This window comes from Ceratotherium simum, chromosome 2 (assembly GCF_057802395.1).
Source record: "Ceratotherium simum simum isolate JZ-2026a chromosome 2, ASM5780239v1, whole genome shotgun sequence".
Taxonomy (NCBI): Eukaryota; Metazoa; Chordata; class Mammalia; order Perissodactyla; family Rhinocerotidae; genus Ceratotherium; species Ceratotherium simum.
The window spans coordinates 32,267,788-32,295,247 of NC_141901.1; the positions used below are offsets into that span (position 1 = coordinate 32,267,788).

A 27,460-nucleotide genomic window follows, 5' to 3' on the forward strand; every position below is an offset into this window, starting at 1 on the left:
TGGCATCCACAGATAAGGTTGAGAATTAAATGTGATAATTGCGTGTAAAGCACAGTGCCTGGCATTTAAAAATTCTCAAATGTTAACTGTTAAAACAATTATTTATAATGTTGTTATTAGAGGGGATCACAACTAAGTTCCATGGGGACAAAATATTCTACTACTTGAGGAAAAAGCAATCTCCTCCTCTCTCCCACCCACTCCCTCCTTTTTCTTACTCAGACCCTCTCACACACACTCACCCAAACCCTTTTAATTTATTCTGTTGGGGTGAATTCTAGAACATCTGGAGAGGCCTTTTCTCATCTTCAAGCTGCAGTGGTCTAGGAAGATGCTAACTCGCAAAGAATCACAGCAGGACTGACCTCTGTGTGTGTTGTTACACTGAAAGCAAAATTACAATGAACCATTCCAGGACGTGGTTTCAAAAGTGTAGCTTTTGTTGGTAGAAGTTATAGGAATGAATAAGACAGTTTTCCTACCTCCTAGGTGTTTATAGTTTAGAAGGAGAAATAATGCCTCTATAAGTGACTCAAATATAAGCCTGACTGTTTTACAAGCTAGGAAACTGGTAGAAACAAAAAGCAACAGGAATTTGGAGGAGAGAGTGAGAACCTATCTCTGGGGGATAAGGTGACTTTTCAGGGAAGAAGTGGCATCTGAACAGTGCTTTGAAGGATACGTTGGATTTCAATAAAGCGAGAAGGTGAGTAAGGTTCTTCAAAGCTGGAGAAATAGCACGTATACAAGCATAAAGGCACAAGAACATGGGGGACACTCTAGACATGCTATATTTGTCATTTTTAATAAGTGATTTTCATAAGTATGTTGTTTATTTTTACAATTTCTTTGTTTAAATCTGAGTCACTGTGTCAGTTCTTAGGACTCACAGAGTTTCATGTTATAAAAGTCTCTTTTCAGTTCACAGGATGTATGGAGATAGAGCCATCTTTCTGGTTCTCTGCGGGAACCCATTTTGTAGACAATGTCAGCTGGAATCTGGGACTGGCCCAGGAGAAAGATGGCTCCTAAGAATTGCTAAGAAAGAATTTTCTTAGCGTGACACTCAGATTTCTTAGCATGCAATCTGGGTTGGATATCATTCAAATTCAAAAAAAATAAATAAATAAAACAAAAAAAGATAAAAAGAAAATTCCAACCCAAAGAAATACTTCCCCTGAATCCATGGACAGGCTGGAAGGGCCGCTGGTGACAGCAATCTGTTGAGGGACAGAATGAGCTGGGGCAGTGCTATCTTCTGTGCAGGAGCACAGAGAGAAATCACTACGACGTAGCCTCAGCCATCTCCCACATCCTCCCCCTTGCTGTACCACTGAATGCCTGGGGGAAAAGAAATAAATAGCCAGATAGGGTTCAAACCAGAAAAAAATGGAAACCAGATTCTCTGAGGAAAAAACACAATCAACGCCACAGCGAGCAGTGAGAGAAACCTGGAAAGCAGAAATGCTAAAAGCGAGTGAGAGAGGCTCTTGCAAAAGGAAATTAGATATGAGCTGCCAGGTGATATAGCAGCTGAAAGGTCAGTGCTATTTTGGGCTGAATATGAAGAGGCTTCAGGCATCTCAGGACAAAAAAAGTACAAACTAGAGAGGGTTCAGAGAAAGGCAACAGCATCGATTAAAGAATGGCTCTTGGCTTTGTGGTGAAAGATTAAAGGCATGAGATAGGCAGGCGCAGCCAGGGAGCTTGGTGCCAATTGTCTATTAATAGCACTTTGTGGTGACAAAACACTCAACACCATGTTTATTTCTTATCTCTCACACGGTTGTTCTCTCCTTGTAAAATGTATTCATTCATCCAATAGTCATTTATCCACCACCTGCTTTGTGCCATTTACTGTGCTGATGAGTCAAAGTTAAATAAGCTACAGCCTCAGTCCTTGAAAAGCTCACTGGCCAACAGAGACAATGACAAGCAGTAAGTGAAATGCCATGGGGTAAGTACTCAATATGTACCATGAATTCAAGAAAAGGGATTATCATGGTGCTGTAAGAGGACAGGAAAAGTTTAAAGAGAAGGCAATATTTTAGCTGGATTTTGCTGGATTTTGCCGAATGAATAGGTTTTCACAAAGTGGAATGGGTAGGGTGGGGGGCGGGGGCCATTCTAAGCAGAGGAAACAGCATGATCATGATTAAATACACAGATTATGTATTTGCTTCCAGCACGGCCCCATGAGGCTAAGCCTAGGACGCACAGACAGAACAAGGAGGGAGTTGTGGAAAACAGAACACAAAAGGAATCAAGTATTTGTTATAGTATGTTCAAGTGTGCTGATTGACATAAACCTCGCCAACAAATATCCTGGAAGGTCTACAACAAAGCTCTGTGCTGGGCATTGTAGGAAATTACAAGTGCGCATAACGTAGTCTCTGATCTGAAGGAACTTATCAATCAATCAATAAACACTTGTTGAAATCTTAGCATGTCCCAGGTGCTAAGCTGAGGATTCATCCCAAACAAGACAAGCCTCCAAAAAGCTTTCAATCAAGATGCTGGCAAATAGATCAACTACACAAATTATTAAAATTTTAAAAATGAATAGAATAGCGGCCCACAGATATTGCAACATGCCAATAGTGGGGAGGGAGGACAGTATGTGGTGAGTTCCTGTTCCAAATATCTACAGGGGTAAAATAAACCTCCCCAAATTTTAGTGGCTTAAAAAACACTTTATTGTTATAACTCCTGGCTCTGTGGTTTGACTGGGCTCAGCTGGGTGGTTCTAGTTTGGGGTCTCTTTTGCCGTTGCTGACAGATGGCAGCTGCAGTTGGAATCATCTGCAGGCTCGACTGGGCTGGATGTCCAGAATGCTCGTTTACTCCCATGTGTGGCGCCTCTGTTGGGATGGCTGGCACAGATGGGGCTACCCAGGCATCTGCCTCTCTCCACATGGCATCTTCGTGTGGCCACCTTGCACTTCCTCACAGCACAGTAGTTTCAGATGGTGTCAGACATCTCACATGACATTTGGCTTCCCCCAGAGCCCATACTCGCAGATGGAGTGTTTCTGGAAGCTGAAGGAAGAAGCTGCAAGGCTTCTCAGGACCTAACCTTGGAAGTCATGCAGTATCAAGTCTGTCACATACTATGGGTCAAAATGCAAGTCACAGGGACAGCCTGCTAAGGGCCTGAACTGCAAGAGGCATGGGTCACTGGAGGGCCATCTTGGGAGACAAGCTACCATGGTTCCGAATGACGATGAGGACTACAAAGGAGAAGGACAGATTGTGCAGTGGGCTGTCAGAGAGAACACTTCACTGGGGAGGTGGAGCTTACATTGAGCCTTGCAGGAAATGTGGGTTCCATCTAAAGAGAGAGAAGGCTCATGGTGAAAAAAGCATATATGCTCAAGGATTTGCATTTGAATCTTGCTTCAATCACCCACTTTCCAACCGTGTGCCTTTGGGGGCAATACTTCACAGTGTAGTTGAAGAGAATATGATAATGTAAATAAAGAGCCTGCATCCTAGCCAGAACTCATAAAAAAAAGAGTTATTATTATTAATCACAAAAGAGGATATTCAAAACTGTTTAAAAATTAAAGACACATGATATGTAGAGGACACAATGAGTGACCTATAGCACTATGTTAGTAATACTCAGAATGGATTAGAAGGGAAAACTTACAGCAAGAGCTAAGATTCCACAATTTCTGCAGTTGTCACAAATTGTACTTCCTAAAACGTTATATGTAGATAATAATCTGGCCAGACACCATCATGGTATGATTAGAGAGCAAAGAAAGACTGTCTTATCCCAAAATGTCATCTTCTATAATATGCCCAAGAGTCTTCTACTCCATCATTAGCAGTTCATTCTTCTCAGTTAAGATATCTTGTCCCCTGGGATCTCCTATCACAAAGGAAATACTCTGGAAGAGGTAGTATATTAAGATATCATCAATTACTAACAATGTATTATACTCTTGAGATTACTTTTCAACTGTAATAGTCAAAATATTCCAAGTTATACAGTGCTAAAAATATTCTCACAATCTTAGTTCCTTTTAATACAACAGAACTCACTCACTAATACAAAGGCCCTGGCATGTCCAGGCAACTCTCCTCCATATGTTGGCTCAGCACTACAGGCTCCTTTGATCTTATGGCACCTCTGTATCAACCTCCCATGATCACTGTAGCAAGAGAAGAGAAGACAGGAGAGTCATGCACTGGCAATTAAATGCTCCTACAAGAAAGTGATATGCATCACTTCTATTCACATTTCACTGGCCAAAGCAAGTCACATGGCCACATCTAGCTTCAAGGAAGGCAGGAAACATAAGCCTCTCATGTGCCCAGAAGAAGAACTAGATATTGGTTAAGGGTGATACGCAAGACACATTGATCAAAGAGGAAATTTAGGGAAGGAAAAAATTAGGCTGCAATTGAAAAGATTTTTGATAGTGAAGTAGAAGGGAACTGTTAGGTGCAGAGTAGGAGGCAGATCTGATGGGTCATCATGATGGGTGTCCGGAAAGTACGTAGATACATAGGATGTCACCAAGCTCCTAGAAAAAGAGGAGGTGTCCAGAATAGAGAGAGAAGTTCCCAAGAGGGAGAAAGAGGAGCACATAACCAGCACCAGCACTGGCTCCTTCACATTTAAGCATCAAGTCATTTGTCTTCAAACACTAGGTCGTGGTGTTCATCATCGTCAGAAAGCCAACATCTGATGGTAATCTTTTACCAATAGTTAGTAAATGGAGAGTGATGGGGTAGGCATTCTGTACAAGCCAGAAAAGGAGGTAGGCTGAAATGAAGCAGCAGAAACCGGGCCAGAGTTGGAAGGTCAACAAAAGAGATAGGCCTGTAAAAAAGAGAAGGTTGTGTCTGGGTATCAGGACATATCACAATGAGAAACCAGAAAAGCAAGGATAATCTGAAACTGCCTGGAACTGATTTCAGTTCAGGGTTCTGGGATGAAGGTGGAAAGGCCGGTGCTTCTTGGGGAAAAAAAGTTATCTTTAGGGAAGGTAGCATCAGGGAAGAGCCCAATGATGCTAGTGGGGATCTACCATGCTTGTAACAGAAATATCCTGAATATGAGACACGGTCATCTCCCTCATCTCAGGACTGCTGCCCGACTATGTACCTGTGCACGTAGGCAGCTCGAAGGGTTGATATCTGCCACCCTGGCATGACTCTTACCATCATTCACCCTGTAACTTTAACCAATAATGGGGTTACATTAGGTGATGGCAGGCTGATGTTTTTGTTTTAATTTTTTATTTTAGAACAGTTTTAGATTAACAGAAAAACTGAAAAGATGGTACTAAGAGTTCTCATATATCCCATCCCCCAGTTTCCCCTATTATTTGCATCTTACATTAGTATGGAGCATTTGTCACAATTAATGAACCAATACTGATACATTACTACTATTATTAACTAATGGGTGAAAACGTTTAAAAGCTAGTTCTATGTATGATCTAGAAATTGGTAATGGTCGCAATATATATTTGTAAGTGAAATAGAAGGGAAACAAACAACTTTACATACAAACAACAGAGCACTTTAGCAACCTTACCTTTGGTAGGCAAACAACAACAAAATTACATACAAAAAGGGTCTCCAGGGCCAAAATGGGTACTATTTCATTTACACACTAAAGTTCAAACTCAGTGAGGTGGAATGAATCTAACAGGACTATTGTCCATGATATCTCAAAAATAACAAGGAAAAAAACCTAGTCACCAGCAAGGACTGTGTCAGACTCTATCTGTATCATCTCTTCTTGGCTGCTGACTCTGGAGACTTTGAGCCTACAGTTCCTGGGTCTCTCTTATATAAGCTTGGCAATGAATTCAGTAGCTAGTTCCCATAGGTGAGGAGGTCTAGAATTACTCGTGTTGCTCCAGGGTGGGTGTCTGATAGTTTCAGGTGAATCTCTGCGTGTTTGTGTATCTTCTAAACTAAGCTGTCTCCACAAATTCCTGACATGTTCACAGATCTTAAACCTTGCCCTCCTGATTCGCTTCTTCAGCTCTCCCCTGCAACCTTAGCCTGCTTGACTGAGGATGTAATGGGTCCTTCCAGATGTCTCACCGAGCCAGACTTTGTGCCTACCTATAGTTACTGCTTGGGGAAACTATTTTAAGATAGATAGACCTCCTATTTCAAGCCAGAAAGACAATTCTGACTATGAATATTACTACTTCCAAAGATACCAGCTGCCATTTCTTAATTGTTCCTTGAATATCCACAATAGCTGAGATCAGACCCAAGATCACTGTATCTGTTTGAGCGCTGTGATCCAAACTGCTGGCTGCCTTCCTTTGTGTACAAACCTGACCACTGTTGGAAAGTCTGACATCTCAACACAAGTATCCATCGCTGTGTGGTTGACTTGAGTAGACGTGGAACCACTGAGGGCAGCACAAGTAGTTTTGTGTGTGTGTGTATGCATGTGTGGGGGGGTTATTGCTGGAGTCTATAAAAGGAGCTATAGGACACAAGTATAACGGTTAGGGAAGGTCATTGATGGGGAGAGACTTTGGGGTGGTAGACAGGGTTTAGGGATAAGAGAAAAAGGAAGCAGTTAGAAGAAGAATCAAAGGTCAGCATTATTTCATAGGCTCTCTATGGAAAGAACAGGGAGCTGGGAGATTATCAGACAGAAAGGAAAAGAGACAGATTGATCACTAAAGTAAAAGAAGTGAAAGAGACGGTCCACCTTTTCCTGAAGTTGGATATCTGAGTCACACCCAGAGACTCAGCATCTGTCTGCAGTGGCCAAATCACTGCTTTACAGCATTAGATTCACCTGTCCTCAAATTTCATCTGCAGCTAGATTTGGGGCACAAACCACAGGATCACTCGCTTTAAACTCGCATCTTTGATTTCCAGTTTTTAGTCATGTTCAAGGTTTCCATTTCATTAGTGGAAAAATATGAGAGCCCTCCAGTGGCCAAAAATAAAACCTATAAATTTATGCCTCCTCTAAGTAAAGCCTCTTTAGCCTTGTGGAAAAAAAGTTGTCTCCATATATCAAAGGCAGAGAATTCAGTGTCAGATAAGGTGGAACTTTTATTGTCATTCCATTGACTGTCAAGTAACTTGAGCAATTCTTAGCATTGCCAGATAGAGGCACAGCATTGGAAATAGGATCAGAGGTGAAACATTATCACACACAGAAAAAAGCCTCTTGGTATATTTCCTTAAATGGAGATTTGTTGTGTAAAAAGAACGCAACAACAAAGAAGAGTTAACATTCATTATGGTCAAGTTAAAGAACTCATGTACAGAGGAACTTAGAGTCCTGTCTTTGAAGATATAAATCTGTAATCATGAGGAACTCTGTCTAAATTCCTAATAGGGATTTATATTAGATATATGGCTGGACTGGTTTTTTTTTTTCCCTTCCCTCTGGCTTATCTATGCAGTACACTTTCTCTTATCCAGGCTAATGGAGAGGATCAGTAGTGCAGATAATTGAAAGGTTGTGTGCCAACAAACTGCTTTGTGGTGGCTGCCAAAAACTCCCAAGTGTTGCATGGTTAATGAAAAGTCAGGCAACGGCAGGATTCTCGTCACATAGCAGCCCAGTATAATAATAATAGCTATTATTTATTGAGCCCTCACTATGTGCCAGATTAAGTACTTTACATCCTATTATTTCATTTTATCCTCACCTACAACCTTATGAAATTGATATCTTTTCTCTCTTTCGTGGATGAGGAAATTGAGTCTCAGAGGTTCAAGTAACTTCCAATGGTCACTCTACTCTTTAAGTGGTAAAGCTGTTTTCTAAACCAAGTTTTTTACAAAAGTCAGGTCCACACATGCAGATATTTTGCTAACCCACCTCCAAATACGAGAGCATATCATCCCAGATTTGGGGGAAATGTTCTGCAAATATAGGATTTTGGAATTGGATTTAGAGCATGAGTCCTGCTCTAACCCTCCATAAAGAAATATTTCCAGACTAAATTATTGTTCATAGGCTTTTTGGATTTAAGTTACTCCTAAAATTTTACTTAATCTCTGTATGAGGGAAGAATTTGAGGTTCCATATGCAATGCATACATTTTAATCTTTATCTTATTGAAGTTTTCTGTCGAATTTGGCTTAGTAATGGCTTCCTTCTTAAGTATCTTTCTAATTTTAGCTTCGGGACCCCATTCAATCTTGATTCTTTCTTTACAACCACTTCTACTTTCTTTCATTGTCTTCTCTTCCTCCACCCATCCCTTAAATATTGGTGTTCCCCATCGTGTTGCCCTTTGCCCTCTTCTTGGCTTGTTTTAAGTGTTCTTGACATAACATCAACCAGAACCCAGATGCTGGTGGTTTGCCTGTGTTAATATTCAACCTTGATCTCACTCTGTTGTCCAAGCTTCATGCTTCCAACTGCCAACTAGTTATTTCCATTTGAATATCATATTGGCACCTCAAACTCACCAATTTTGAGTGTATTGCTTAGATTGTTAAGAAAATTATATTATTACTTAGCAACGTGCCTTTCTATGTGATACGTATTACTATTAGCATCATTGTCAATAAGCAATGGATGAATAAATGTGTAAGGTTCAAAATTCTTAGCCAAGAGTATAGTGATTTTCTGACCCTGGCTTTGTATCAACCTTCAATTCCCTCTATTCTGACCCCACTCTCAACTACCCTCAGGGGCCGGCCCCGTGGCTTAGCGGGTAAGTGCGCGTGCTGCGCTGCTGGCGGCCCAGGTTGAGATCATGGACGCGCACTGACGCACGGCTTCTCCAGCCATGCTGAGGCCGCGTCCCACATACAGTAACTAGAAGGATGTGCAGCTATGACATACAACTATCTACTGGGGCTTTGGGGGGAAAAATAAATAAATAAAATTAAATCAACTACCCTCGGATACTCTAAGTTCAATTCTTAATTTTCCACAACTAAGTATATATATTTTGATTCCATGCCTCTAGTTCTATATTTTCTTCTTCTTTCTTTTTTTTTCCTGTTTTCTTTATTTTTCTCTTTATCTTGTGAACTTTTGCTCATCTTATAAATTTGACTCCAAATGTTTTCTACTTTTGCCCAGGTCTTTCAGGCAAAGTTAGTACTACTTTTATCCTTGATCCTATAGTACCTTGTACACACTGGTAATATGGAATTTGTATTTTAATGCAAAAATTGATCAGAGTATCTGACATTTCCACTATGAGCCACCTGAGGTGAAGGATTGAGATTTATGCTTCTTCTTATTTTTATTATCAGACACAATTCCTCAGCACACAGTAGAGGTTTGATGAAAGAGTAAGTGACCCATAACCATATCTTTGGCATATCCTGGTATACACAGTGTTTAGAGCAATCAGAATTAACTGAATTAATCTCACTCACATGCCCAATCAGAAAGGGGAAGAAGCTTCAGAAATTAACTCCACTTTTGAAATTATGTAGCATTTAGAGTAAAATATAAAAGGGAATTTCTAAGTAAACTCTAAGAAGAGTGGTAGAGAGAACTAGAGGGGTGAGTGAAGAGCTAAGAAATCAATAAAGACAAATAATTAAAATTTAAATGAGATACAGGTTGGCACAAAAGATTAGCATCTCATCTCCTTTCTTGCTACTCCAAACCATGCTTCATTTCAGTCAATGGTAGCATAATTCTCTTAGCACTCTCTCCATGGCCCCACTCTCCATTTGCCGAACTTGAAGAGATTTGTGCTCCTTAGTCTTCATTGATGTTATGCTCTTCTGGTTGCATACATACATACTCGAATAACCTCAGGAGCAAAGGAACCCAGAAAAAGCAGAAAGAGCAGGCAGCAGCAGGAGTAGGAAACAAGTTAGAATTAACTACTGTGTACGTGGGAATTAGAATAGAGCTGGTGCACAGGAAAACTGGACCTAGAAATCGATGCGGATTAAGGTATCCTCATAGACATCAGCAGTAGGAGTTCATGGATATTCACTAAGTGTCCCACTTGTTAATCTACTCCATTATTTTTGCACAACTAACTGACTTCTTGTATACTTACTCTCTAGCTTTTTTTTTTTTTTTTTTTTGGTCTCAAAGCTTCTACTTATACATATATTCTGATGTCTCAATTTACTCATAATTTCTGTCTCCCTAGTTGGACTTACATGTTTCTTTGTGGCAGAGGTAGCTCATTGTCCCCTAGTTTCTGTTTTCTCCTTCCATAGTAGAGATTTTCAATCCTGTCAGAATAAACATCCTATTTTTACACCGAATATTTTACAATGCCCCCTTTACTATCCTGAGATCTACCTTACTTATACAAATACCTTGAAAAGAACCAATAAGCCCCTAAGTCTAATACAAAGAAAATGAGAAAATAAAAATAATTTAAAATAAAACATTTTACGTTATTTATTTAAATTAAATTAGTTAATTTAAAATATAATATAATTGAATATATAAATGCTCAGGCATAACTACACTAGAAAATGAAATAAAGTAGTGAGATGATTATACCTAAATGTGAACCAGGATGAACGTGGCACTTACAAATGGGGACTGACATGGTGTCTTATATTGATGACTCAAATACCATAAGCAGCATTATTGTAGATGATGTGTTTTTTTCTGAAGTGATGAACAACTCTGGCTAAAGATTAAAATATAATAAAGTACAATTTTTCCTTGACTGAACAAGTAGGTACACCTCTAGAAAATTCAGTGAATGTTACAACTGCACATTTATGTGGAAAATGGAGTTAAGCTCTACACTTAGAAAACTCAAATTTTTTTCCCACCCACTTGGACATCCTTCAGGATTTTCAAAAGTTGTACGTACAGAATACAAGGCAACTCTTTATTACACAAGGCTATTCTGAACATTGCAGTTCATTCAACTTCCAATTAAATGACAGCAGGACCTTCTAGTCATTGTGTCAAACAAAACACCACCACACATTTCTAAAATTCTACCTAGGCGATGAGTTGAAAACTACTGTTTTATATGAATAGAATCCCTGATTTCTACCCAGGGACCCAGCTGCTCAGAACATGCTAAACTGCATTTTTCAGCCTCCATGGTGGTTAAGTGTGAATTTGTGACTAAGTTCTGACCATGGATGTGAGCACAACTTTTGTATTTTGCTCTAAAAGGAAAAGGTATATCCTCTCCTTCATTTTCCCTTTCCCGCTGGCTTGAATGACAATGCATTGGGAGAAATTTTTTACCATACAGTGAGGGCCTCACCTTAGGGATGGAAAGTAAGGAGACAAAAAGATCCTGAGTCACTGATAAACTATGGAATTGCCTTGCTTGTGGTATCAGACACCTCTGCTGTCCTACCTCACGTCTATTTATCCCTGACTTCAGCTGCAGCTGCTGTGGAAAGTTCCATGAGAATTTTGACTCACTTCACACTGATAGTGTCCTGCATCAAGTATATTCCATATGTCTTCACTTTCTGCCATTTGGCTTGTCCTATGATTTGAACACCAGAAGGAACTTGCTCAGCCAGCACACATGTGCAACTGGGAAGTGCAGAGGTGTCCGTATCCTTGGAGAAAACTGTCAAGCAATTGGGAATGTAAAACATTTGGTAAATTTTTCTGCTTCCCCATTTTGGGTGGACAATTCTGGGAGACATTCTGAACACTACTCATAAGGTCCATGGAGAATCTAGCCCCTGGAGATCTTAGCTTTTATTAACTGCTGTGGATGCTTTAAGGAAATGAAACCACCAACTCAGGGTACAGGATTAAAACAAGAGGCCTCCATGGCAATGATTAAAGCAACCTTATCTCTGTATCCACAGGTCAGAGAGTGCCCAACATTAGGAACAGAATTTTATTGTAAGGTCTAATTGTAAGGGATACGAAGGATACAGGATGTTCAGCCACAACAGGTCTCTTCTGTCAGAGACAGAGGCTGATAGGAAAGAATTGGTACCCTAAGACCTGGGATGGGAACATTTGTATGAATGAGTCCTAGAGTCTTGAATCCCTATGTTCCCTTGAAACCTCTGGACCAGCAGAAGCACCCCAGCCCTAGCTGGAGACCCATGCAAGTGCCTTAACTGCGGTGAATGATACAAAAGATGATACTTGTTATCTGTCCCTACATTTCCTCATTGCCTCCAGACCAAAAACTAGGATCAGAGCTCAGTACACCCCAAGAGGGGAAATACAGTCCATGTTCCAGGAGGAAATAGTTTATTTAACCAAAAGAATTTGAGGGCTTAGCTAGTGAATACAAACACATAGTTGATCTTAAAGGATTTAGACTTGGGGACAGGGGAAAAATATACAGCTACATAAACTCTGTAGTTATTTCCCAAATGCAAAATTGAAATATATATACTTAGTAGCTAGCAGAATGTTCACACCGGTTTTCTGACCTGTGGAGTTGAGAAGCCATTGTGGCAAAAAGGGCTAATGGAAGCTCCGGTAACCGTCCCTCCAAATCCCACCTTGCTGTTATAGTAAAACAGAAGTAATAATTCATCCTTGAAAGAATTGTAAAGATTAATGTCATTCTCAAAAATTTAAGTTTGGAGGAGTGTGGTCCTCATCACATCCCCATTTAGTTCAAAACTGGAAGAATCATAACCAGAGGCAAGTAATTATGAATCACCATAAACTTAATCAATTGGTAGCCCCAATAGCAGCTGCTATGCTGAATGTGATATCTTTACTGTAGTTGATACTTGATATGCCTGTATTAATCTGGCAAGTGTATTTTTTCTATCTACCAGAAGCTGTTCACATTTGCATAGAGACAACTGCTCTACATATTCATTGTCTTGTCGAAGCACTAGGTTAACTCTCTTGTTCTCTGCCACAATATAGTATGCAGTGACCTTAATCATCTTGACATTCCTCAGAACATCGTGCTAGTCCACTATACTGATGCATTATTGGATGAATGAACTACTTCCAGAAAGAAGTGGGGAGGGGACTATGGTAATAAACACAAGGTTATTCCTCCATGTAAGAGCGTGAATGAGACAGTTTCCCCTAGAAGGAGCTGTGAGCCTAGTCAGGCTCATGACTGATTGGAATAACACAGTCCTCCAAGACGCCAAATCTTCCCCAGGCATCTCTTATTTCCACCCCGTCATCTTGATTTCTACTACCACAGAGCCACCCCATATTTATTAAGTTTGGGTAGATAACACAAAAGTCTTCTACAATAGCTTCCATCCATCCAGTTTCATCACATTTTTATTCAGCTTTCAGAACTGTGCCATATTAAGCTTTCCATTTTAATCATTATCCTCCCCTGTGCGAGTATCTACTCTAGACATTTCTTGCCTATACATCAATTCTAAACCACTAAGCCTAATATTTAAAGACAGCCATAAACTACCTACTGGAATACAAGTTTCTTTAGGATACGGCTATATCTTCTGTTCCTTTAAATAGCTCCTTGAGTCTCTATAGAGTTCTAGGCAAACAAGTAGTGCTCAGTAAATGCACACTGAATTTAATTTACTAGTGCTTCTGAATCTTTCATCTATCATCTTCTTAGGCACTTAAGGAATTCTCCAATCTGAGAAAACAAATATTTTCCAAATGAGAAATCGATCTAAACAACATAAGAAGAGTATATAGCATTAAAAAAAAGACTATTAAGTGATATCAACAGAAACTGGGAGAGAACAAAATAGATTGTATATTGGCATAGGCTATGTCCAGGCAATAGGTAATCCCAGAATGATTCTTGATTTTTTACCCAACTAAAAGACTAATGTACATTGTTACCCGATCAATTTCATTAATTCCTTTGTAATTAATCACTAACATGGACCAAAAGAAGTCGATGAAAATTGGTCCACATGAAAGACACAACACAATGTTCCTGAAAAAAGATCATTTAACTGAACACCAGTAACTGACTTTTACTTACTGTAACTTTTTGTTATCATATTTTTAAATGTCTCTATTTTAATAATAAAGATTGTAAAAAAAATGACTTTATGTGTGATTAAAGTTGGCGTTTTGTTATAGTTCGGTACTGCTAAGGGCAAGACAGTTTAGCCATTTAACTCCTGTAATAATGATCAGCAGAGTTCTACCTGTAGTCAAGTCAGGTAGGAAAACTCATTCCCAATAGCCAATGAGACTTCCAGTTACCAGACATGGAACCCTTTAGATTCTGTTGAAGATTATGGAGTCTCTCCCTAGGGGAAGAAAAAAATTTATCCATGATATATTGCCTACAATTCTTGGAAGTGAGGAGGTCATGAACACCCTGTAACCCATTCATTGACCGTTGGGGGGTTTTAGATTTCAAACCTCTGCCTTAAATGCTTTTAGGGAAGATGGTTGCACATTCATTCAACCATCATAAGGCCCTTCCATGTGTTAAATACTGTACCAAGTCCTAAAGAAACAGAAAAATAAAACATATTCGTTTCCCTAAGAGCATTACAAAAGGGTATGGAGAGACTAAAATGAACAGAAGTGCTATGAGATATTCTGAATACTAGGATACCCGCACATGCTAGGAAAAAACAATTTGTGTAATGGTAAAAGGTAGAATATGGAGTCAGACTGCCTGGGACTGAATCCTGCCTTGGCCTTTTAAAACTAATATGATTTTGTGCAAGTTATTTAAGAGCTCTGTACCCCAGTTTCTTTTTCTATATATTGTAGGTGATAATATATGCAATTCATAGAGGTTTTGTGAAAATTAAATGAGTTGGCGTATGTAAATCATTTAGAACAGTGCCTGGACCATAGTATGGACTCAATAAATTAAGATTATTAAATGAAGATTATAAATTATGTTTATTGTACTCATCGGGGGAGAATGCATTCAGCTGGAAAGCCCCATCACATGACTGAAAGTGAGGGAATGGTTAATCGGGGGGCAGGGGTCGGAGTGGAGTGAGGAGCAGCAAATGTAATGCACTGTTTTCCTTGTCCCTAGAAGTTCTCCTTTGAGGTTTATAGAAGCGCAACCTTCCAGTATTCTCCAGAGGACTCTGATGTGTGATGCTTTTCTCTACGAAGCATCCATCACTCTCGTAAATATTTGCAGCAAGCGGTGCTGTGTAAGCTGAGTAAGTGACTTGCACAAGGTCACGTAGGAGAGTGCCCACAGAAACACAAGGAACCTCCTGGTTCTTGCCTGGTTTCTTCTCCAGCACACCAGATGGACTTCCAAATGAAAATTCATTTATTTGATTTATCCAATGAAACACATATCCTTTTAAGATGACAAAAATTACCTTGGACAGGCATTCAAGTAGAATCTTTTTTCTGAGGGCATGGAGCCACCATTTGCAATATAACAAGAAAGTCATCAGAAGTATTGCTGTGATATGATAGGAGAATACCAACTATTTGCTGTTTACTTGAATCTCTCCAGTAATGTTAGCTTATTTTAAGAAAATTAATCCATGTCCTTTTAGTTATATTAACAAACATAATTTTCATAAAACATGAAGCACCATTTTTTAGCTAAAAGTTCTAATATAGGCTCCAATTCTTAGAGTACTATTTTTAAAAAGATTTTTCTATATAAGCCAAGCTAAAAGTTTCAGCTATGCTTCTTGCTCCTTTATCCTAAATCTTTGCTTTGAAAATTGAATGAGATGATGTATGTAAATTACCTGTCACAGTGCTTGATTTAATAGGAACATTATTAATAATAATAACAATAATAACAACTAGTGTTATTGTTCTCATAATATGTTTACTATGGCAACAATAGTGACATTTTTAATGCACACACGAAAAATGTTTACAGATAACAGTGGGTGAGCCACACTTGATCCACAGAGGAGACAACAGGTATAATTTCATGGCCAGCAGGGAAAACTCATTCCTTTGAAAATCCTCCCTCATTTTTTGCTTCATATTTGGAATTCCATAATCAGAATTTCAGACTTGATTGCGTATTTAATATCACAAGTATCCATAAAAACATCCCCCAGCTCTGCCATTGTAGACTAGTAATGTAAGTTATCCCAGTCTTTTATCCTAAACATGAAAAACAACCCAAAGACATTCCATCAGGGTTGCAGGCACAGAGACTAAAAATGCAGAGTATAATGAAAGTTAGGCATTCAGATCACACTGATTCAGGGGGAGGGCTCAAGCTATGCCCTTAAATACTGTTGTTTTCCAGGCTTCTGATCTTGAGCCTCTTCTTTTATCCTCCACTTCGTGTCTCCCTCCCTAGTGATCTCATTCACTTCAGGAATGAACAGTCTACCAGCTGAGGATCTCAAACTTCCAGACCAGATTACCATGCTGAGAGGCTGGTACAACTGCCTATAAGATCTCTCCACTTGGAAAAGTCTTCCATGAGCCTCTTGGGGAGCATCAATGTTCTCTGATGGGCCCCAGTACACATTGCCCATCTCTACCATAGCACTCATCATGATGAATTATAATGGTCTCTTTACTGGTCTATCTTCCCCACTGGACTGGGAGTACCTTAGCAGCAGGAACTATGTCTCTTGTTCATTCATTCATTCACTCAAGGAATGTGTGATTCATGTTTAGATCCCAGGGAACAGAACTGTGCTTAGCCAAGTAAGGTGGTCAATGAATGTTTGTTGAATGAATGAATAAATAAATGTTGAAGTAAGTGAATAAATGAATGACCAAAACAAAGTGGCTACAACACTAAAGACAAACCTCTACTTCGCAAGAAGACTCAGGCTGGTTCTGGCTGCTGATAATCAGACACTGCCATCAGAAGCAAATGTATGACTGTCTCTCTTCCGGAACATTGTGTAGCAGGGTTCAGGAAAAGGCAGTGTGATGAGAGTGAGATTAAGCAGTTTGATAACATCAGTCTCCAATCACCATTTCTCATGGTGAACTGAATGATGAATGTGGGTCTGTCATGCATCCATCGAAATTCCTGGAGCACCTGTCTTCTGGCTTCCAGGGTAGCTCTTCTCTTCTATATCTGAGCAGAAGTGAAGAAATGCATTTCAACCTTAACTTTATCTCAGAAGCTCAAAAAACTGGATTTATTTCTTGGAATTTCCCATTAGAAGGTTGTTTTATTGTACTTCTTTTGACCTCCTGAGTAGCTGGAACTTGTTTGGCATGTTGATTGACTAGATCATTAACATGCCCATAGATGGAAGAGAGGGAAATATACCTTGAAGCATTTTAAAAACAAGTTTTACAGGGAAGAGTAAGTATTTTTTATTTGAAGCCAACATCAGAAAATGAACTTGGGGACCAAAAATTGGCTAAGGCATTTGGCTCAGGCTCTCTGAGATGCAAAAGTGAAGAAGAATCCTGGTTTTTCCAAAAGGATTCACATTCTGTAGGCATCCTTATTGATTTCAGGGATAGAAGACAATCATAGGCTGTTAGAGCTAGAAGGAAACAGTATCTAATTCAACTTTTGCAGATTACAGATGTTGAAATTGAGTCCCAGAATTTTGAAGTGACTTGCTCAAAATCATGCAACCATGGTGCTTGTAGAACCTATAGTAGAACAAGGTTTGTAGATTCTCCCCCATTCTTTCCCTTCCTTTATTTTGTTTGGTTTTATTTTGAACTATACCACACGGTCTTCAGAAAATTTACTGTGTTCTGACGTATACAGACCATACAGATTTCTTCCATATTCAACAAGACTTATAGAACATTATAATAAGTAAGATACTATGCTCAACATTATGGAGGATTCAAGGATGAATTAGACATTCACTCAGTCTTCATGAAGCATAGAGTCTAGTCTCTAATAGCATAACATGATAGTTTCAGAAATGATCTGTACTGTAGGACCAATGAAAGAAAAGGTTTCTTGGGGACCTGGAAACTGAATCTGCTGTAGCACACTATAATAGAATCTGACTGCATTGCCAGCTATCATTTTGGTAACCATCCTTACAGGCAACCAGGGAATCTCCTTTCCGGGTGGTAAGCAGGATGCACATTTGTTCACCAATCTTGCACTTTCCATTTCTTAGAACTGTCATCCCATATTTCTCCAGGGGTCTCTGGCTTTACTCATCCAAATCTCAAATTAAATCTCTTGTGATCATTATTACTAAGTGGAAGAAGCTATCCTCATAGTAACCGGGAAGTCTCATATGTGCGTTCAGCAAGGATTTGAGCTATAGGGATAGTTAAAGCTTAGATCAGACATTGAAAATTTGCCTAAAGGTATATTTTGTTTGACCTATCAAACCAGTTCTTCAGACAGAGCATGTTTCTAGCTTGCCACAGTCCCCATTACTTTTGCAAAGCAGAGGCCCAGTGTAAGATACCATTCAGCATTTATCACCTACTGGCCTCACTAGTTTATGTCAACATCTGGCTCTGCAGATATTGAGCTAATCTTACCTGCTTTAGGCAAGAATGGCGATACATTTGACTAGTTTAGAAGTTATTTATGTTAGTTTACTTTTAATTAGTGTGCAATATTTACAAATTACTTTCTCATAAGTTACAGACCTCACAAGTCCATGAAATGTGTGAGAAAGTTATAGTTGTGCCCATTTCTCAGCAGAAGACATTGAATCTTGGATAGTTAGAATACTCGCCTAAGAGTATGCAGACATCCTCAAATTACCCAGCCCAAGGCTCTTTACATGACATCTCCACTTGACAATCATGGTGATAGAAGCTAACATCCTAAGGGTAAGAAATTAGTGCGCACTTGTCTTTTGGTTTCTGTATTACCATACTGCTGTTGAAGCAAGCCTGCGTTAATATATAACAGCAGTAATTTCAGCTACATTGAAATATCAATATTAGCCTTTAAGCTTCATTCAGAATAAACTGAATTTTCTAATTGAAACATTTATTATTGCAACTGTTTAAATTTTAAATCAAAATCAACCATTCAATGTTAAAGCCATAAGGAACTTTGTGTATAACTTAGTCTACCTCCTTTATTTTACAGATATCAGACTAAAATTCAAAGAAATGAATGGTTTATCCATGGTCATATGGACATTGCCAGAGTCGGCATGAGAACTCGGGTCTCCCAATCCTAAAAACACTCTTCTCGCTCTTCATTGTGTTATCTTTATTCTTTAAGAAGGACTTAATGTAGGAGATAGCAAATAAATTAAAAACGATTCTTACTTGCTCTTAAAGAGCTTAAACCTTCTCTATGGAGTTACAAAATAAAACTCATTAGAGAAACCAACACAGGATTGTATTTACTTCTGCCATGTTATACAAAAGATGTATTACATATTATGCTATGGGTGATACTAGAAAAAGTTCTTACTAAAATCCATACAGATTCAGCTGCATAGAGTTTTCAACCTTTTTTTTTTTTTTTTGAAGATTGTAGGGTAGAGTACACAGAGATTATCAAATATAGTCTGGAGCAAAGGAAGTGGAATTCAGGAGCAGAGAGAACAGGGTTATGGCCACTAAACCACCTGTAGGGAGAGAAAGGAAATATATCCAGCTGAGGAGGAGCATCTAAGATAGCAGGTGGAAGATGACCATGGGGATGTAGGTAACAGTTTTGCCTCAACATCAGGAGATACGACATGAGTCAGATCATAGGTTCACCTATGAGAGAAAGAACTCTGTCTGCAGGCAGTGGGACTCGACATAAAACATAACTGAGTTAATGAATATGTTTAGCATATTTATACATTTTTCACTCTAGTATGTCAGAATGTTAGGTTAGGGGAGGCTCACCATAGTATGAAGGATGGGTATAGGGTGATGTGTTCTATGGCTCTTGGTGTTATGGTATGGGAGCAGAGCCCAGGACTGTTAGACAGTTTATGAGGAGAAAGAAGAATTCTATCCAAGATTCCAGTGAGGGGCTATCTCAAGGGTATAGTAGTTTACCAAGGCTTTATCCAAGCAATCAGGAATTTATCTTCAAACATAGTCTGGTAGGATACAAAAGTGCTAAGCAGAGAGACCAAGGCAGAAGACAAGCCATGCAAACTGTGTCAACAGAAATGAAGAAGTCACAGCTGAGGAGGTGGAAGAAGGCTGAAAGTCAATGGATAAAGACCTCTCAGTTTTATTAATCATATTCCAGACTCCCATTCTATAATCATGAAGCTAAAATCAGACGCTATCGGCTGATGAGTATAGAAAGGTAACGTACCTCTAACTCTGGTCATGATCACCTCACAACCTGAGCTGGTCTGGAGATGACATCAGTGGCTGTCACTGGGAGAGTCTGGGGACACTAGAGCTGGAAAATAGGGATGTTAACGATTTTATATTTGATTCTATATGTTAGAAAAAATAAAAAATCTCTAATCAGTGGAATGTTTATCACACACATTGCAATAAATCCAAAGATAGTGAAAATTTAAATTAAGCATTATCCCACGTTTCTCTCTTAACAAGAGGTTATACATTTAAATAATTAAGTTTTTTCATTTGTATGATGTGTCTGCCACTGACGTTACATTCATATTTCTGAAAACATTAGCAAATTACATAGGAATATTAAGAATTTCAATCACCATTCTTCATCTTCCAAAAAACAACTCTGTATTATTGTGGAAGAAAGAGTATTTCTTTAAAAAAAAATCACTTTATCAGCTTTGGAGTTTTGCATCATAATTTGAAAGCATTAGGAATAAGAACAAGAGAATGAAAGCATGTACACTTAAATTTTGAATGAGAACTCGGCTCCTCAGAAACAAACAAAAAAAGCTAATTGATCTTCCACAGTTTCCCTGTGCTCGATTCCGCATATTTAACAATGCAGAGGCCACTGCTTTCTGTAAATTTGAAATATATGAGAAGATCATTTGATTTTAGTTTTGCTCTGGGATTCCTCTCTTCCCACAAGGCACTGAGAGAGAAACACATCTCAATCATCTGCAAAGGATTATCTACTTTGAATTGGTACACGACAAATCTTTCAGAGACAGGGAAAGGCTAGTTTGCTATCTACGTCTTAATAAAAACAACAACAATGCCTGATATCCATATAGTCTTTATAATTTACATGGTGTTTTCACATCCACTTTCTCGTTTCATTGCCACAGAATCCCTGTGAGACCAGTAGGGCAAGTATTATCATCTCCATTTTATAGCTGCATTAACTGAGACACAAAGACGTAGCTTGCACAAGATTGCACTGCTAGTCCACTTGTAGAACACTGGAGTCAAGACTTCAGAACACTTTGTGTACGTGTTTTTGTGTGTCTTTATGTGTACATATTCTGTGTGTGTGTGAGTATTCCACTTTACCCCTCTTATCCCAATAAATGAGAGGAAATAATTTTTTGTTTCAATTACTCCAGGAAAGGCTTCGATGCAAAATTCCTTCCTTTGTTCTCTAAAAAAATGGATGAACTTCCCAGAAGGAGAGTTAAAGCCAAACACAGCCGTTTTCCTTAGGCTGAACTGAGTTGTGGGAAGGAGGGGACTAGGAGAGGTGGAGGGAAAGGAAAGGAGGGTGGGGGGCAGCAGAAAAGTATTGAGCAGATGTGGGAGAATTAAGGGCAGCCATGATGGAAAATGTAGTTGGATTTTTTTCCCTTCAGAGTGACACTTTCATGCTTTCTTGGATGGAAGTCCCTGAACATCAATTCAATCCGTTTCAACATGTATTTATTGAACACACACCATGTGTTCAGTCACGAACATGGCACCGTGGGGGACATAAAAGAACATATTACACAGTCCCCACAAGATAAAAGAGGAAGCAATCTTGCAGAGAGGAGGGGAGATGGTGGCAATATATATGAAGCAGTTGGAGAAAAATCTAAAGACAATATAAAACAAAGCGTTACTCTGAAGCACTGAACAAATAAAAGACATACCGAGAAATCAGATAAAGGAGAAATTGGTATTCACAGAAGTTTTGAGTTGAAAGCTCAAAATGGTGCTGAAGATGAATAAGCAAGTATTGAATCATTGAGCTAGAATCGGCAAGAGCTGATTATAGAGCTCAACCTGCCACCCAGAGCCAGAATCTTCTACAAAGTTTTTAATAGCCAGGCGTCTAACTTCAACTTGAATAGCTCCAGACAGAGAGATTCTTGCTACTAGGAGACACATCCGACTAGGCCTTAAGACTGTCTCTTAAACTTGCTCTTGGACAGTACTTCCCTATTTTCAGCTGAATTCTACCTCCTTCTGCCTCTCGTTCTTTGGCTCTGGCTGTTCTCTCTGTTTCTAGAACCACACGGAATGATCCTAGTTCATCTTCCACAGAAGAAACCTTCAAGCATTTGAGGAGAGCCCTCCTGTCCCCCCAAGTCTTCTCCTTTGCAATCTGAACATCCCAAGATTTCCTTGCCAGGTCTCAGTCCAAAATCTTTTAAGTGGGAGAAGAGAAGGACTGAGAGACGTGGTCTTTCTTTTGTCAGCTAGGAGCCATTTCCTTGGAACATAGGTCTATAAGAATGCAGGTATTAGTAAGGAATATTATGAAGGTCCAGGTGGGTGGAAAGATATTTCTCATTTTTAGTTTGCTGCCTTCATAGGACCAAGTTGCTGGTTTTGTTTTTTGTCTCCCCTCTTCTGTGATTCTTACATTATCTTCTGATAGGTTAACCAGAGGTTAAGAACGTCAGCCTGAGCAAATAACTCATGTGTACGACACTTAAGTCAGAATCTGGAATATATCCTTTCATTTTGAAGGAGCAGAAGCATTTTTAACGTTGAATCTGTACTTCTTTAGACACAAGCCTTTCACTCTTGATACACAGAGTGATATTCAGTACTATGTACAGACACAACTTTTCCAGGGTTACTGCACACAGAGTGCTCTTGATGCCAGCATGAAACCAGAGACTTTGATAACTAAAAAGGTCTTAAGACATCACCTGATTCAACTTTTCTCCTTTATTTATAGATACAGAGACTAATATATCCAGTGTTTTATCCCAGAAACTGTAGAGAATATGCTTCACATGGGTTTATCAATCCCCGTCAATTTCTCTAATACCTCCTAAAGTTAGGCTCAATTTTTAGACTGCAGTGATCAGTGTATTTTGTCCTACAAAGCCCCCTAGAGATCCATTCAGAGGCCTATGATATGCCAGCCAGGAAACCATTATATGTGCCTGGTTAGATGCAGGGCTTGTGGTAGTGCTTTTCAAATTGCTTTTAGGAACTCATTATTGAGTCACTACCTGCACTGAGTTAGCAGGATGGGAAGTAGAGGGCTGGACAAGGTCTCGCATTGTGAAAAGGAGTTGTTGAGTCCAAATATCAGAGTAATTGGACCCCTGATCAATTTTATTGCTACTCAAAGTTAGATAACCCAACATTATTTACTTCCTAACGTGAGATATTACACAGAACACAATACCAACTGTGAAGTATTCCAAAAATAAATTGAAACAGAATCCAGTCAAAGTCTTAGTTGTAACTTTCATTCCATAGGAAGTATAAGGAATAGAGAATGTAATTAAATGACACCAGAAACAGACAAATCCAGAATGTGGAACATTCTGACCTAATTTTTTCGATAAGTTGACCAGTAAGCTAATAACAGGAAAAAATTAATTAAAAAGAGAAGGATACTATGTAGTTCTGGATTAAGAAAAATTTAAAAGATATTTACAGATATAATAATCAAATAAGAGTCAAGATGGCGGCGTAGGCAGACTCTGAACTCACCTCCTCCCGTGGACACAGCCAATTTACAACTACTCGTGGAAAAATTACCCCTGAGACAGAACTGAAAACTGGATAAGAGGAACTCCTGCAACAACGGACAATCCTAACTGAGGTAGAAGAGGCAGAGACTCCCTTCTGGAGAGGAAAAACGCCACCTTCACAAGCCGCCAGCTTCACGGCCGCCGGGAGCAGCTCACAGGTACGCAGCCTCCCTGGAGGCGCGGGGCCCTGAGCCGGGAGCGCCCCCGCTGTGGGCATTTTGTGGACCCAGCACAATTGAGACCAGCAGCATAATATCTGACTGTGCCTGCTACTAAAGCATTGGGGAGCACCCCCAGAAAACCCGGTTCACAAAGAAACTAAAACTGGCTCTTAAAGGGCCCGCGCACAAACTCACCCGTTCCAGAAAGCATCCTAAAATCACCAGAAAGAAAGGTGCACAGTGCTTCGGTGACAAGAGACTCACCTGATAGGCCCTGGGTGCATCTCGGTGAGGGGTGGGACCTCTCCAGGGACTGGGACATTGGCGGCGGCCATTGTTGTGGCCTGGTGTGAGCGTGCTGACACAGACGCCATTGGAGTTCTCCCTGAGACCTGCTAGCCCAGGGTCTGCTCCACCCGCTAGAGCACCGATTTAATCCAGCTCAGCCAGGGCAGGCAGCCCACCCTAGAGACTGGCCCCACCCAACAACAAGCCCTCAGGCAACGTGTGGGCCTGCATAGATTGGTGACTGGATTCTCTGCAGCCTGGCAACTGAGCTGACTTGAGCCGAGCAGGGTGTGCATAAGGAGCGGGTGGAGAGTGTGGGGCGGTGGCAGAGTGTGTGGGGCTCCCGCCATGGAGAGACTGGGTCCACTTGGGGAGGTCGGGGCACTCACACGGGGCAGGACTGTGTTGACTGTGTGTGTGGACCTGTGGGCGGCAGGGCTTCTCAGCCTCAGAAGACTTGTACTTCTCAAAGACCCACATAGGAGGTTTGCTCCACCTTCCAAAACCTGAAACAATTGGGTGCTCCTGTGCCTGAGGCCAGCCCCACCCAGCTGCAATCCTCAGAGAGCTGACAAGAGACCTAATAGGCTAGAGGCTTACAGCAATTGTAAGGCCCTGAGCCTAACAACCTGCCATGGTGGGGGCCTACTCACTTAAAAGAAATACTGCAACACAAATGTGGTATTAGAACTTGCAGCCAACTGTGCTGGGGCTCCCCACAGCTGATAAAGAGACTGAAGGGCCCACAACAACTACAAGCAGCTGAGCATTACAACAGCTGGCCAGGAGCATAACTCAGCCTCCCTGGGCGCCTACAGGGAGAGCAAACAGGCCACAGCAGAAAGATACACGTAGCCCACATAAGGGTCACCCCTGGAACATTGAGAACTGAAGGAAGCACACTGGAAGCCTCCTAAGCCACCACTTACATAAGGTCACCTATCCAAGAGCAGGAGACGTAGCTGACCTACCTAATACGTAGACACAAGCACAGGGAAAGAGGCAAAATGAAGAGGCAAAAGAATACATTCCAAGTAAGGGAACAGGACAAAACCCCAGAAAAGGAACTTAGTGAAACAGAAATGAGCAACCTACCTGACAGAGAGTTCAAACTAAGAGTGTTAAGGATGCTTACTGATCTGGGGAGAAGAATAGATGGACTCAGTGAGAATGTCAACAAAGAAATGGAAGATATAAAAAAGAACCAATCAGAAATGAAGAATACAATACTGGAAATGAAAAACTCATTAGAGGGACTCAAAAGCAGAGTAGAGGATACAGAAGAACGGATCTGTGAGCTGGAAGAAAGACTAGAAGAAATTACCCAAGGTGAATAGGTAAAAGAGAAAAGAATTAAAAAGAGTGAGGACAGTATAAGGGACCTCTGGGACAACATCAAGCGCACTAACATCCGTGTTATAGGTGTCCCGGAAGGAGAAGAGCGAGACAAGGGGGCAGAGAATCTATTTCAAGAAATAATAGATGAAAACTTCCCTAACCTAAGGAAGGAAACAGACATCCAGGTACAGGAGGCACAGAGATCCCCAAACAAGATAAACCCAAAGAGGCCCACACCAAGACACATCATAATCAAAATGTCCAGAATTAAAGATAAAGAGAGAATCCTAAAAGCCGCAAGAGAATGTCAAGTTACATACAAAGGAAACCCCATAAGGCTATCAGCTGACTTCTCAGCAGAAACCTTACAGGCTAGAAGAGAATGGCATGATATATTTAAAGTGCTAAAAGGAAAAAACTTACAGCCAAGAATACTCTACCCAGCAAGGTTATCGTTCAAAATGGAAGGAGAGATCAAAATTTTCCCAGATAAGCAAAAATTAAAGGAGTTTGTCACCAAGAAACCAGTGTTACAAGAAATGTTAAAGGGACTGATTTAAGGGGAAAAGAGAAGACCACAAATAGGAAAAATTATCTATTTCCACGATTAGAACGTAATGGATACAAATGCACAAAAATGAGGTTGGATATGATATCAAAAACATAAAAGGAGGGAGGAGGGTAGTTAAAGAGTACAGCTTTCAGACAGAGGTCAAACTAAAGTGACCATCAATTCTGTATAGAAGAAGGAAGGAACAGAGAAGGACTACTAAAACACTGAGGGAAAAAAAAAGTTAAAAAATGGCAGTAAGTACATACTTATCAATAGCTACTTTAAACGTCAATGGACTAAATGCTCCAATTAAAAGGCATAGGGTGGCTGACTGGATAAAAACAAGACCCATATATATGCTGCATACAAGAGACACACTTCAGACCTAAAGACACTCACAAACTGAAAGTGAAGGGATGGAAAAAGATACTCCACGCAAATGGCAATGAAAAGAAAGCTGGGGTAGCAGTACTCATATCAGACAAAATAGACTTTAAAACAAAAACTGTAAAACGAGACAAAGAAGGGCATTACATAATGATCAAGGGAACAATCCAACAAGAGGATATAACACTTGTAAATATCTACGCACCCAATGTAGGTGCACCTAAATATATAAAGCAATTATTAACAGACATAAAAACAGAAATAGACAGTAACACAATAATAGTAGGGGACTTTAACACTCCACTTACACCAACGGATAGATCATCCAAACAGAAGATCAATAAGGAAACATTGGCCTTAAATGACACACTACAACAGGTGGACCTAGTAGATATATACAGAGCATTCCATCCAAAAACCGAAGAATACACGTTCTTTTCAAATGCACATGGAACGTTCTCCAGGATTGATCACATATTAGGCCACAAAACAAGTCTCCATAAATTTAAGAAGATTGAAATAATACCAAGCATCTTTTCTGACCACAAAGGTATGAAACTAGAAATCAACTATAGGAAGAAAATCAGAAAAGCCACAAATACATGGAGATTAAACAAAATGCTACTGAACAACGACTGGGTTAATGAAGAAATCAAAGAAGAAATCAAAAAATACCTGGAGACAAATGAAAATGAAAATACGACATGCCAGAATTTATGGGATACAGCAAAAGCGGTTCTAAGAGGGAAGTTTATAGCAATACAGGCCTATCTCAACAAACAATAAAAATCTCAAATAAACAATCTAACAATGCACCTAAAGGAACTGGAAAAAGAAGAACAAACAAGGCCCAAAATCAGTAGAAGAAGGGAAATAATAAAAATCAGAGCAGAAATAAATGAAATAGAGACCAAAAAAACAATAGAAAAAATTAATAAAACCAAGAGCTGGTTCTTTGAAAAGATCAACAAAATAGACAAACCTTTAGCTAGACTCACCAAGAAAAAAAGAGAGAAGGCACAAATAAGTAAAATCAGAAATGAAAGAGGAGAGGTTACAATAGACACCTCAGAAATACAAAAGATTATAAGAGAATACTATGAAAAACTATATGCCAACCAATTCGACAATCCGGAAGAAATGGATAAATTCTTAGAATCATACAACCTTCCAAAACTGGATCAAGAAGAAGTAGAGAATTTGAATA

General features: G+C 39.7%; 1 long non-coding RNA gene across 3 annotated transcripts in view; it reads right to left on the bottom strand.

Moving 5' to 3' along the window:
- Nucleotides 1-24,095, bottom strand: part of LOC147917803 (uncharacterized) — a 76,630-nt gene extending 52,535 nt beyond the window's left edge. Inside the window, exons 1-4 of one of the 3 annotated variants that reach the window (XR_015554531.1) lie at nt 23,952-24,095; nt 20,001-20,090; nt 4,055-4,160; nt 2,525-3,896 (exon numbers count right to left, since the gene is read on the bottom strand). This is a non-coding gene — a long non-coding RNA (uncharacterized LOC147917803). Of the gene's footprint in view, nt 1-2,524; nt 3,897-4,054; nt 4,161-13,517; nt 16,860-20,000; nt 20,091-23,951 lie in introns of those variants that run through there. The other 2 variants (XR_015554532.1, XR_015554533.1) reach the window with 2 other exon arrangements.
- Between the last annotated feature and the right edge of the window lie 3,365 nt (nt 24,096-27,460).